At 40.8% G+C, this 13,980-nt stretch overlaps 2 long non-coding RNA genes across 3 annotated transcripts in view; one reads left to right on the top strand and one right to left on the bottom strand.

The window, feature by feature from the left end:
• LOC110844461 overlaps positions 1-13,980 on the top strand; it is a 30,191-nt gene that overhangs the window by 4,879 nt on the left and 11,332 nt on the right. The gene's annotated exons all lie outside the window — the stretch shown is intronic.
• On the bottom strand, positions 4,311-9,878 carry LOC118434368. Of its 2 annotated transcripts, none has more exons than XR_004833963.1 (3): positions 8,115-9,878; positions 4,531-4,746; positions 4,311-4,469 (listed from the first exon to the last, which is right to left on the bottom strand). It is a non-coding gene; the product is annotated as an uncharacterized LOC118434368 (long non-coding RNA). The 2 variants fall into 2 exon arrangements; XR_004833964.1 differs by lacking the exon at positions 8,115-9,878 and adding an exon at positions 4,821-6,489.

Here is a 13,980-nt window from a genome sequence, read left to right as displayed (position 1 = left end):
TTAGCCTCCGTCGTGTTGAGACACATGTTCATTAAACTTTTGTCAATTGTCGATTGCTTAAAATGTGAGGAAAATATACGGATTGGTGGGTACAACTTTCATGCTTTATTATTATTAAATATTCCTTCCACCAGCGTCTAGCCAGCCAAGTTCGTTGCCTTCCAAATAAATGCATGAGCCGTCCATCTCAGCCTCGTCATCAAAGTCTAATGAAAATAAAACCTCCAGTTTATGCATGCATTTAAACGGAGGGAGGTTTTTTGAGTGCAAGGCAGAGACAAGGCAATAAGTTAAATATCCAACCCAAACTTAAATGGGAACTGAAAACCGGGTGTCATATTTTATTACCCGGGTGTATTCAGTTGCTCAACACGGGCCTCAAAATGATGATGCGGTTTTTAGCCAGGTTTTCTGGCTTTTTTCCATCATTTCACTGAGCGATAAGTAGAAAATATATATAATCTCTTCTTCCATTGCCACGCCTAATGCATAAATGTTGTCGGAGGAGCTTTACGACGATATTCAACACTGAATTCCTGGTGTAAATGGCTCTGCAAACAAGGTCTTAATCTCCTTTGACAAGCGATATCATCACCATGCAGAAATATTCTAAAACCATTTTCGAAATTATTGGCACTTGAACCAATAAGTCGCTCTTCATAACGAGGAATAAGGACGCAAGTACATGTGTAATATGTGTATTACAAGTTGCGGACTGTTGCTCTCTTCTCTGCTGCATTGATCATTTGAATAATGTCGAGTTTGCGAATTTGCAATGCAGCCAAGTGAGCCAAGCAAGTGGTGAATGTTAGGCCAGTTGGGCCAACTGGCTTTCTCTTGCCCTAGACTCTGCTCCCCGTCGTTTCTCCACAAGTGCGACTGCACGACACGGGGCTAGACGTTCACGGGGAAAGTTGAACTCCAAATTCGGCCAGCAACTAGTTCACTCATAACTTCCGTGCATGTATGTACGTATGAACACGAGCAGCAGGTTTTGCTTGGCTGCTGGATCAATAGTCCTCGCCTGTATTATATCCAACACAGATATTTCTGCCCTGCCGTGGTTTGGCTTTCTCGTTGAGTAGGAGATGAAATTGAATGTGAGCTTCGTGGCGTGGGAAACGGAGACTTTCTCTTTTGTACGGCTAACTGGAACTTCAATTGGATTGGGTGAAGGTGAGAATGAAAATGAATCCCGCTCTGATTGGCACCTCTTCACACGGCTTATTATTCCTCGTCTCTGAATTATTACAAGTCTCACCACCACTTGTGATCCACTTCCTCTGTGAGGTTCAGGTCCACCACGGAGAGTGCATTTGACACTCGGGCAGAATCCCCCCTATCACATTGCTAGACGACGAGACGGACTGGCGGACATAAGCACATGCCAAGTTTCACGTTTCAAGATTCCAGTAGAAAAAACCGCTTTTCAACAAGGGAAAGTTAAGCAGTTATGAAGAGGAGAAAGTTTTCACGACATTTGCCATTTATCCGCTCAACATTTTTTCCGACTTTCCAACAGAGGATGAAAAACAGGATCATTTTTATTATTATGGTTTTGGTCCCTTTGTACAATAGGCGTCTGTCTGTGGGCGTGTGAATAAAAGTTTGCCAGTTTCGTATGTATATGCCTCGTCTCACTCATAACTTTTGCACAACGTAAAGTAGCATTTTCTTCTTGCTGATATTGATTAGCCTTAGAAGAGATAAGGAGAGAGGCTCAAGTTCTGGGAATTCATTTAATAAGCGCAACCAACTGGTTGGCAGTAATTGGGGAAATTAAGCGATATCTGACAATAATTCATTAATTCAACCTCGCTTCCCCATTTTCAACACGTGTAGTTTGGTGAAGTAGAGGAGAAACCGGAAGTGATGGTGAAAGTTAGGTTCCTGCCGTGTTCCGAGTCGTCTGCTTTCTCTCTCTCCTACAAATGATCTGTTTGACTTGCTCGAATCAGAGTGGGAATGAAATATTGAGCAGTGTGTCTCTTAATAAATCCTGTGTATGAAGGTGCACATGGTCGTGTTTCATATTTGTGGGGAACGAGACCTGGCTTCCTCTTGATTAATGGGAGGGAAGGAGTCGGAGTGAATGATTTGGGTGCATTAGTGCAAACAAGCGTTGAGCGAGGGGAGCATGGATTTATTTGGGTAATCTACATCTTCATCAAACCATGAGTGAACTGGAGGAAAAATGCGGAGAGTCAACGAGTGTCTCCTTGTGCCGTCGGAGTTTCGGGATTTTGCCGAAGCTGGCGGGCATTGGGAGGCAGGGTTCATTCCACCCGATACCCGGGTGCTCGCTCGCTCTCTCTCCATGGCACAGACAAGACAACTATTATTGGTTTATTATTTGCCTCTGCCACTTTTTGCACAACTCAACTCCATTTCTCAGGTCAGGTTAGACTCGCGAATTCCGGTATTATGAACACACGGAAAACGTGATCCTCTCCCTGCCTGCTTGTCGTCTGACGCTGTCTTGTCAGATATTTTCCGACTGAACGAACCACACCAAAAGAGCCTGATTTTCAATACAGTCTCAGATTTTCTTCTCAGCTATTATTGCGACACCGGCAATCAGACCTCATCCTCGTCCCACAAAGTATAGAGTAGTGTGATTACTAAGAATAATCATATTTGGCAAATATACTGGCAAATTGTGCCCTAGCAATTTTTCTCTCTCTCGATCTCTGGACCATTAGTTGGACCAGTTGTTCTGCTCATGTACGGAAATATGAGAGAAATCGTATCCATGCACATAAAAGATTCGAGACTTTACAAGTGCTGTAGAGTAAATTTAAATGGATCTCGTCGTCTCTTTTTCCTTTGGAGTTTTCATTCTCCTGCTCTTACTTTATCTAAATGTATATGATCCGAGTCATTGTAGTTCATTTGTTAGTAGTCGGACAAATCGTAGGAAGTGAATGGCTTGTTCTTCTCTCGTTGCCCCCGAATAAATTGGATTGATCTTTCCTTCATTCTCTGGAGTGATGAAACACAGTATGCATTACGTATGTACAATGTGCCCACTATTACACAATGTCAAGAGTGACCACATACGTCGAACGTATGCATCTTCTTTACAACAACCACTTTAAGTAGAAAAAATGAGAACCTCGTAAAAAGATTTACAGCCTGAAAACTGCATGTACTTTAGTGATATTAACCTGCTAACCTGTCTTGAGTGTGAAAGCGACCGTTGTGTTCGCATAAATTGTACGAGCGTGTTTTACATTTTCCCCAAAAATTAGAATGTGCTGCTCGGTTGACTCAAAAATGCACGAGGTATAAAAATTCATTCGATTTGTTACATAATTTAATTTGTACCTCAGCCGTGCAGCGTGTTGTCTGAAAGTTTGTCTGAATCTAATGTTTGACAGAACATCATGCAACAAAAGGAGTCTTCTAATCAGTCTAATGTCTAATTAGAGACAGAATATGGCAGCGTGGATGAGGGACCAACTGTGTGCTCTGGCAAACTGTATCTTTTCGGATGAGTGATCTCGAGCCTTTTTCTATTTTTGGTCTCATCATTCCTCAAATCGGGTCCCTTTCTTTAAAACGAGTATTGCACAATGGTCACCCCAAGAGGTCGTTCTGAACTCCCGAACAATTAGCTGCAACTTTGGTGGCTTGATTTCGTAACGAGTGATTGTCTTTCTCAAAATTGTGTTTAGTTGCGTCGACATTCTTGCAGGTAAAAAATTATTGTGCTTCACAGTCTGCTGATGATTCTTTCTTTCCCAGCAGGCCAGGAGACGAAATGACAGAGAATGTATTAACGTAAGAAAACTGTAGTATGTACGTACATACATATGTATGGAACTACGTAGGCCTTTTTCTTTTATGGGAGACACATATTATTGCTTTAAATCATTCCGCCATAGTTTTCTCCAGGTTTTGTAAGTTGAATTTCCGCCCAGAAACCAGCTTTAAACAGACCGATGAACAAAATACAAACTTTTTCAACTTTTCTAGCGGACGGGAGTCATTATCCGTAACCAGAGGGTTGGGTCGAATGTCAATTTTCAGAAGTTAAAATCGCTTCTGCCTCCGTCTCTGTCACAGACAAATTATTTTACGTACCATGCTCAAGCTTGTGTAACTTTGGGATGGGATATTTTTTTTTGCCTCAAAGTATAAACTTGCAACATAAATACATAAGTCTGTCCTGCAATATCGGTGATACATATATGTATTGTGTGGTCAACTATACAAGAATAAGACTTAAAGTACACACACACAGTGTTATTCCTCATGCAAGAAATGAGCACAATGTGAGAAAAAGGCAACAATTGCATGCCGTTCAATAAGAAAACAACAAAGTTTTTATTGTTTGGGTAGGTCAGAGATTTTGTTACCATATATTGTGCGCGGTGTCGGAAGGAGCACAAAAAGCATTGTACGACTGTCGTCAATTAAGTCGGAAGTAAATAAACACATTTTGTCATCATTAGTGTCACGGAATTCTGCTGGATAAAGGTTTCATAAGAATTTTGCCAATTGATATTGCCAATTGTGTGAAATTACACGAGTCATCCTGGAGGAATTTGTCACCTCCGAAATGTTGTCACCATTCGATATGATCGGGTAATGATACGCGCGACCATGTTTCAACCAAACAATAATTGTTGACAAGGTCAGAATTATTATTTGGGCAACACCAGTTTCTTTCTTATTTGCCACGATAGAATTTCATACCCGGGATCATAATGATTTTTCTGCTAAGTGTGTATTCCTCTTGGTCTGAAAAATAAGATGAATGGACCAGTTATTTGCTAAATTATATAACTTGGTACCATCTCATTTAAAACTTGTACCAACGAAAATGTGCTTGTCAACGCAAGGTTTCACAACGTCCTGTTGGTGAAGGTGGTGGACGTCAATTTTTCTGTGAAACCCGATGCCACGAAAGGAAATAGACCTTAGAAATAAACAACTCATCTCATGCACGATCATATCAAGTTGCAAAAATCTGTGCACATTTCGCGTGTATGTACATTGTAATAACATGAAAAATCCAATGTTGCAGACGGTTGATTTGACTTGAGAGAGTTCTTGGTAGCCAAAAGCAGAGCCATATTAATGCAAATATGTTACACAGGTCCTTCAAGAAGCAACTCGAATATGCCAAAGTTGTAGACGAGAGTTGATTGCAGATGTGCTCGATGGACGAAAGGGGGGAGATTTCTCGTCATTTATTTTCTCTGTAAGGCTGCAAAGTCTTTTTTTGCAACATCACCCTTATTAACGTCCAACAATGTTAAACAGCATGTATGTCTGAGTACTAAAATGGCAAAAAGGGCGTGTGAACCTAAAAACACGTCGATATTCAATAATAGCAATGTATCGGGTGACTGTGTAATATATTCGAGTGGAGAATAATGGAAGGATGCTGGTTGGCTGGCTGACTCTGAATCTTGACTTGTGTGGTGGTAAAGTTTCGACATTGGCGAAATTTTAAGCAGTGGTGTCTTCTCAGGCCGGAACCTGTAATTAGCCAGCTCATAATAATTATACACACTGTCATTTTCATGCGCCAATAGCAAAAAAATTAAAGAAAGATGTGCATACACCTCGTTAACGAAACGGATTTGTAAGTTGGCTTTTTCTGCATAAGTTTGTGTTGGAGTCAGAACCACTACTGACCTGTCTACTAAATATGGTGCATGTAAAAAATCTCAAAATTGTTTAGTGGTCGCGTAATCCTCTGGCGCTGTTGTTGCCAAGATTGTCGGCATTTGCTAGTTTCGAACTTTTACTAAAGTACCAGAAGGATGCTTTAAACTACCAGGAGACCAACCAGCCATCCTCTCAAATAAACTTATTTTTTAGGTTGGACTTGAATCTTGAAAATCCTCTCGGTCTCCAAATACACTTGCACTCCAACCAACTTCTTCTTCCCGTGAGCATTGTTATGTCTGTCTTCATCTCTCTCTGGTAAAACTGCTCTCTGTATAAGCTCCCCAGAAAGCAAGGACTCGAAGCAATGTGCACTATCCCATGCTCACACTTTTTATGCCTCGTCGTCGTCTTCTGCATCTTCCTACAGATTACTCAACGTTGGGTCGCTCTCCTCCAAGTCCCCTTCCTCTAAAATCTCATTACATAAGTCCTCCTCGCTCTCCGCTCTGCTCTTTCCCAATTTCGAAATAGTGCGTGAGCAGTTTTCTGGGTGGAAAGAACTTATTTCCAAAAGTTTCGTGAAGGTCCCTCTGCACAGACTTCTTCGGTGGTGTCGGATATTTGGTAGGAAAAAATCATTCCGTTCGTGGCTTCACTACTTCTGTCATGCAACTGGTGTGCCACCAACTGCAGATTATTCGGACGGAGCTGGAAGTGCAGGAGGAAGGAAAAAGAGGGTTGATAAACAAATCAGTGCACAAAAAGGCGGACCCACTCTAAAAGAGGTGTCAGGTTGGTTCGATATTTTATATATTTATAATTCACTAGATTGTCACCCAGTACACATTAACTGCTATTAACGAAGGAAGATCCTGGTATCCGAGGGCACATAAATATTACCTTGTGCTGCTGGAATAAATATCTAAACTGACCCTTTGCATGCAAACTATTTAAACATGCAGGAGCAACTTGAGCGGATAATTTACTGTTAATTACCTCCCTCGAGTAGAGGAAAAATTGAATTACTGGGCGCACATGGCATATTGGATTATTTCCAATACAGGCCAATAATAAGAGAGGGGCCATTATAATTGTTGCATTTTACATGCTAATGTCGATTTGAATAATTCAGCATGCCGATTACTTCCTAACCCAAGTGCTTCGTAATTCGCCATGTACGTCTTCTCTGACGATGGGTGTATGTACAAATGTATGTACATACGACGATTCTCATGTGCACAACCTTTATAATAATTTGTTTGGTCATTGAGGAATCAAAAGAAGTTATAGTTTTGGCAGCTGTCATTGAATCAATTGTGACACGCACTGAATGCTTCTTTTGAGTCCTTGTATGCCAAACTATTTATTTTATTTGCACATAATTAGATGAACCGAGGGGACGATTACTGCCCTGATATTAAAATAATAAGAATAAGATCATCACCGTTCAAGCTAATTTGCATCTCCGCTTGACCATTGACCAAGATGATATTTGATATTTACGATAGGAATCGTGTGTGTCCGTGAGACATCAATTTCTCATTTGGTCACGTTCCTGTGCTGTAAAAGTGTTTGAAATCGAGGAGGACGGGCCTGGGAGAAAATAAGCGTGTGCATACGAGGTGATGTAATGACGAGGTGTTAGGTTAGGTTGGTGCTGCTGCTGCTGGGTTTTAGTGTGTGCAACAAAACTCGTGATGCTGCAGGAATTAATGCTAAGAAAACACAAGCCTTTTCCTTCCTCCTCCACATCCATGTGCACATGCAGATCGTCGTCGTCGTAAGTACTTGGCGAATAAAAAACACGTCTCGTAAAAAAGTAACAGCACAACTCTTCTTTCTTGTGCATATCATCCGAGGTTTGCTGATGTCTGGTTTCATCGTCATCATCGTCGTCGTCGTCTCCCTTCTTCTTCTTCTTCTGGCTCATTGTTGTTGTTGCCAGGCCAGACTGAGATTCAGCAGTACCTACGCACACCTTCTTTTTCTCCTTCCACACCAAGGCCAATGCACTGCACTGGACTTGCGGATGAATATATGCCTACTTGTCTCCCAACTAATTTCCCCTCCTTTCCAATAGGAACAGGTAACTGGGCTGAGAAATCATAATAATAATAGTGCATCAAATCTCTCGTATTCTGCACATCTGAACGAGTACGAGTTTGAGGTTGAGCTCGTGTCTGTCTGCAAAAGTTCCCTTAAAAAAGCCAACGCTGCTGGCCGTTGTTGGCTGGTGATGACGAGATGGAAGAGTTCATGCGGCCGTGATCTCACGGGATTTCTAAAATGCATTATTTAAAACAGTGCATTTGTTGCTTGCACTGGATTGGGACGATTTGTGTCCACTCTTCTCTCCTCCCAACCACCACACCACCACGTTAACAATATAAACGCGAGACGACAGACAAATAAATGGAGATGCGATCATTAAGCACAGGATTCATTGGTGCAAGTGTGTAAAGAGTTAATAATAAAAAATGGGCATTTACTTATCTCTCTCTTCGTTCGTCGTCGTGTGTGGAACTGGAGTGAGAGTGAGTTTGCTTATGCTCGTCGTCGTCCGTCTGGGTCTGGTCTGCTGCAGTCTGGCTTTTTTTTGTTCGACAAGAGACTGTGACACTTTGTTGTACGGAGCATATTGTAGTTTCCCCCTGCATGAGAATGCAACTTGCGCCGGAAAAGAAGGAGTAGTTGCAATGCAACTTTTTCTGAATAATGCATAACTGCAAGGAAAGAAGACACTCCTTCGCAAACTGACTCCTCTTGCACTGATCATTGAGCCAGCGAGTGCGATGCCCATGCAGTGCAATCCCATCATCGGCGAGTTCATCCGTGTGTGTGCCTGCTTCGGACATAAAAAACGATCGTTGGGCGATGCAGGCAGAGGTGGCTGGGAGTTCAATGCAATTAATACGAATTAATATGTAAAAGTACATAAAGTTCAGAGTACCTCACGTGTAATCGTCACGCTCCTAAATGATCTCTTCCTTGGTGGTTGGTGAACATAAATCGTCGATAAAAGTGAAGGTGAATTTCCGATCCTAAATGAATATTAGATATCGCTCGACATACATATGTAGTTCCAAGTAAATAAAATTATGTAGGGCAACAGGACAACTTTTTTGGGCTCATTATTTCAGGAACTTAATACGCGTGGTGTATTTGAAGGGATAAAAATCACTGAGTTTTTTTTATTTTCCGTCGACCTAAATATCTCATCTTTCAAAAATATATGTACGAGGAGAATGACGGGAAGAATTCATTATTTTCCAAAAAAAGCATTCTCATTTTTGTTTGAAGTCTGGAAGAATTGAAGTATTTAGTTGTAAGTATTTTGGGGAAAAAGCCAAAAATATATACGGTCGTCCGTGTGTGCTTATGTACAGCTCAGTGTTCATAATGATCCGTGTATAAGACGTGGTGGTGGGTTATTTCTATAATGCCTTCTCTTTTACCTGAACAAAGGGTCAAGAAAGACAACAGGACCTGTCAATTCGAAAAAGGTTCAAAAATTGCATCCATCGTCTCTCCTCCTCAATGTGCACATGATTACGCAACCCCGCACGCTGTACCCTTGCATTGCATACACCTCGAGAGGAGAAATGCCTGTAAAACACTCTATTAATAGAATAAAAGTAAAAATCCATCCTTGCATTCGACGATATGGGATGAATTTTCTTTTAGGGTCCATTGGCTATGTATCAGCAAAGGTAGGAATTGTGGAGCTCTTCAACAAAACCTGTGTATCTCGCACACACATTTATTTTCTTGCAGTCTCTTCATCCCATTTGATATTGATCTCCAAGATAAAGAATGAGACAAGGCTTTGGAGGATTCAACAAAAATATATCTCGAGATTTCATGAAAAAAATTGCTGATGCTCAAGGTTGGCATCTCCTTATTTACACAGTAATTCGGGTAATGCAATAGTTATTTGGGTGCAACGTGTTTTATCTGCAAATGTACGAAACGTAGAAGTATATATTGAGCATATTTTTAGGCTGCTTATTTCCGAAGACACTTTGCATCCCTATTATTAAGCAACAAGGAAGAAAATGTGTGTGCCTTATTCGACTTTTCCACCCCAACCGACGGACGGACGGACGGACCTGACCTACTCCCCTCCTTACACATTCTGGATTACTGGGCAAACTGAAAGGGCTTCCTCCTTCTTCTTCTTCTCCAAGTTTAGCTCAAATCTCAAAGAGGAATCTTTGAGTTGAGAAAAGACACCTGAACTCCCACGAATCCAACTCCTGAGAAAGAAACGAATCGAGAATTTGGTAAAAGTGAAGGTTTTCCTGTGTAATAATTTTACATGTATTGGTATCCACACAAGTAGGAACACATACACTTGCTCCGTATTCACTTCACTTGTGTCGGTGGTTTAAATGGCAAATCGTTGGTGCTATGCACATAATTGTGGGAATTGAATGTCGGATCCCAAATTTGACATGTCTGACCTAATTTTAGGCCCCTTCTGCAAACTTACTGCATACTTCCTTCGTCTACTAAAGCCAGACTCGATTCGAATGGATGCCAGAAATTACATATTTGCGTCAAGTGATGATTTCTAGCCCATGTAGAATTTCCACTGTATGGGCAATCGCTGGTCTGGAAATAACAAGTATTTCATTATTGACGTTGAAAATGTCAATCTGATTATAACGACCAGAATCAACAAATATCTTTGAGCAGGGATAAGCAAGGAATGCCTTAGAATCCACCAAATCCAATTATTAGTGAATTTGTTTGTAGGCAAATAACCTGTCAGAAATCTCTTTCATTTCTTGAGTCGTGTTTTTTAAAACTTGTCACCTTTTTGAGTCACTGGTTTTTAAGTCCTTTCCTTCCTGACATTATTTGATGGCCGGTCAGCAGCAGGAGCACAATAATAGTTCGCATAGGGCGCAGTTGAAATCTTAATGTGGCTGTCAGCATTGTTGGGTTGTCACCAAGTTCTAAAAGTGCCAGGGTTTTAGGGAGAATTTTATTGTTATATTGTTGCTGCAGCACGTCAAGCGTCGTTCGTAGCCTGGTAGTGATGTAATAATAAAATACTAGTCGATAGCAGCGGCGGCAGAGGTTGGGCTCCATTTCCATTTTAAGATACACAGCGGGTTCAAATAAGGAATATTGTTGAGAAGGAATATTACACCCATATGTACAGCTCATCCCGTAAAACTCATCTTACGTGGCAGGATATTTTTAATGGGATCGTGTCAAAATATTGGATACTCTCTTGTTTCGCCCATTGTTACAAAGTTGAAACTGACCACAATGAGTTTGGTTAGGAATATAACGGAGGAAAGGAGTCGTGCTGTGAGCAGAGTGCTTTCCTTCAGGACACGAGTCAATAAAGGCCCATTTCTCTCTCAGGCAGGTTGCTTGCGTTGGTCAGTACACGTACCCTTCGTGTAATTGAGGATGGTCAAGAGGCCTTCCCATCCGACACGAACAAAGAAAAGGGTGGTCACTTTGCTGGATGCGCGATTAAAAAGAACAGACTCAGAATAAGTACAAAGAGATCCTGAAATACATAAATCATGGATTTCAATCTTTTTGTTCAAAAATAGTCAATATTTTCCCGTGCTGCTTATCAAAATCAGTAGCCTTAGCACATTGATAATTTTCACCACTGTGAGGAGTAAGTTTAGCCCAGTCTCACTTTCCTCAGTCTCACTTTCACCTATTACGTGAGATATTTGTTGGGAGAGGAATTTGTGAGACGGAAAGAACGATTTTGCCATCTGCTCCTGCTCAGAGTCGCTGTTGTTTTGCCAGATGCGAAGATGGCATTCCGGTTCTCGCCAACGAGCGTCGGAGCTACGCCACGGCCACCACTTCAGTTTTTGGGCTTTTCTTTCTTGCATGTAGGAATATCTATTCGATTGTGAACTGAACACTCAATTACACCATTTATTCGTGAAATGTGGCTGTTTCACAATTTATGTGTCTCAACTTTCCCAAGTTTCTAATAACATAATTTGTAGGAGCAGAATCCTTGGTGAAGTTGTGAAAGTGAGACTTGATCACGCTATGCAAAACATGTAGAGCAAGTAATTAGGCTTGAAACTTTTTCTAAACTTGCCTCTTCTGGGGTTGGTCACCTGGGAAAGGAACAGGTGCAAGGTTCTCAAAGAGAATTAATCGTCTTCCTTGGTGTGCACTTGTCAAGATGATCTGCATTCGCGTTTGCGGATGGCATGAGAGTCGTCGCGTCGTGTTCTCATCCCTCAGATGTCGGCTGACCTCAGGTTTGTACTCTTGGTTGGCGAGGTCTGTAAAAATGGTCTCGGATCACATTTTACATGGGAGGACGTGTTCAAAGGGGTATCGAATTGGACACTTTTATTGAATCTTGATTTATTATACGAGTGGACAGTGGCACACATTCATGGGCGCCACAATAATAATAATGCTGGTGGTTTGGTGGGTCGGTCGTTGTACTTTTTACTCGTCGTATGCATCTGCATCATTCACTCACAGCATCTTTATATTCTTGCAGTGTTTTGCAGGTGGCAAATTGGCGGTTAAGGTGCCAGACGAGACCTCGTTGACCGTTTATTTATTTGTTGGTAATAATAAAAGTTGCACAATTTGCAATTCACGATCTCGCTTCGCTCTCTGGACGAAAATGAGGAGGATGAGGTAACCAAACCTCATTTAGATCGATCATCATCATCATCATCTGCATGCACGCAGGGTTGGAAAATTATTTGTGAGATCATACCGTCAACCTGTCCAGCTTTTTATTTGACAGTTTCTTCATTAACCATCATTTTGATTGTACATTTATTCCTCTTTGTCTCGACGTGAATCATGAGTACAATTGGATTTTCGAACGGATTTATTTACTTTTTGACCGTTGGCTCGTTTTTGTGGCGTGACATATCATGACTGGATTGTGATTAGGATCTTGATCTTTCGGACTCGCGAAATGGAATTTGATTTATTGCAGCTTTTAGTGCTTGCTCGTTTATTAAAAGTCAATCTGAAAAAGTTGGAATTTCATTAAAATCCTTGCTGGATAAAAAATATTCTTGACAAGTTTTATATAAAAGTCCAGCAGATATATACCGTGTGGTTACTCTTGTGGTTGGTCAGATAATTTGTAAAATTACAGGTATTTTTTAAACTAGATGTACACGGAAATTTAAGAAGAATGGATCCGGTTAGGTAATACTTTTAAGGTTCATTTAAACTACTTAAACCTAATTTGGCATTTGGTGGTGATGCAAGAACATTTAACGAGTCTGCTCACTCTCACTACGAAATTAAGGCATTTTGAAGTCTGGGAGCAAATAGGTGACGCTTACAATTTGCAATTGGCCCGAGATAAGTAGTTCCATACTGAAATTCTCCAGTTTCCAATGAACTCTAGCAATTTGCAGATGGGGGTTGGCATCACTTGTCAGATGGTGGTTATGAGGATGGATCGCAGTTTTATAAGCCAATGAGTATCATCACATGCTATCAAGTTTGATGCGTTCTCGGGTGTCGTGTGTGTAGGTATCACAGCAAATGCAATAAGATCATGCAGGCAACACTCTCTGGCGACGTTTATTTCAATTCGATCAGTGGAAAGTAAGTAGTTTTGGAACTCGAAATATGAGCATAAACCTTATCATCAGGCTGCGCTGTCGGTTTGCAAGTTCTGGTACGTCATGAAAATGTAGAAAGCCCCCACCCAGGTTTTTAATAAAATGGCCATCCAAATTTTTAAAATGAGACTGGTTGGAAATTTTATTAACATTTTTCTTCGCCGTACGGAGGTCAGAGTTGAGATTGACAACAATTATTGCATGTGCCTTGCATTTCAATTATTTATTTCTGAATTAACATGTACAGATTCATCTAATTGCGATAGTAAATATTTTTTGAAGGACCATTTTTGCCTATTGTCGACAGACTTGTCTTTAACGACTGCACATACAATTTTTCTTTGTGGCGTCAAATTATTCAGTAACATGGGTACAACTAAATATTTATTAGGCTTGTTGGGTTTGCATAAAGAAATGCGAAAAAGGAAATTTTGTACACATACAAAAATATATCTAAATTATAAAAAAACATTGGAGTACACGTACATAAATTTGTTATGCACAAAAAACTAATAAATATTCAATGACTTCTGATCACAAATTAGCCGATGATGAAATAAAAGGCTTTGGCATGATTTCCATAATGCCACCTGACATCAGATTCGATTACAACAGCCACAGGATGTGGGATCAATGGTGTTTGGGATGTCAACGTCACTCACAAATACAACGCATATGTATTTGGCTGCATACTTACGGTCACTAATTGCCCTTCAATGCAATATGATGACGTAGTCAAAATTCGAATGTG

Source organism: Folsomia candida, unplaced genomic scaffold (genome assembly GCF_002217175.1).
Source record: "Folsomia candida strain VU population unplaced genomic scaffold, ASM221717v1 Fcan01_Sc002, whole genome shotgun sequence".
Taxonomy (NCBI): Eukaryota; Metazoa; Arthropoda; class Collembola; order Entomobryomorpha; family Isotomidae; genus Folsomia; species Folsomia candida.
Note: the sequence above shows the minus strand (reverse complement) of the source record. Positions and strands in the feature narration are given on the sequence as shown.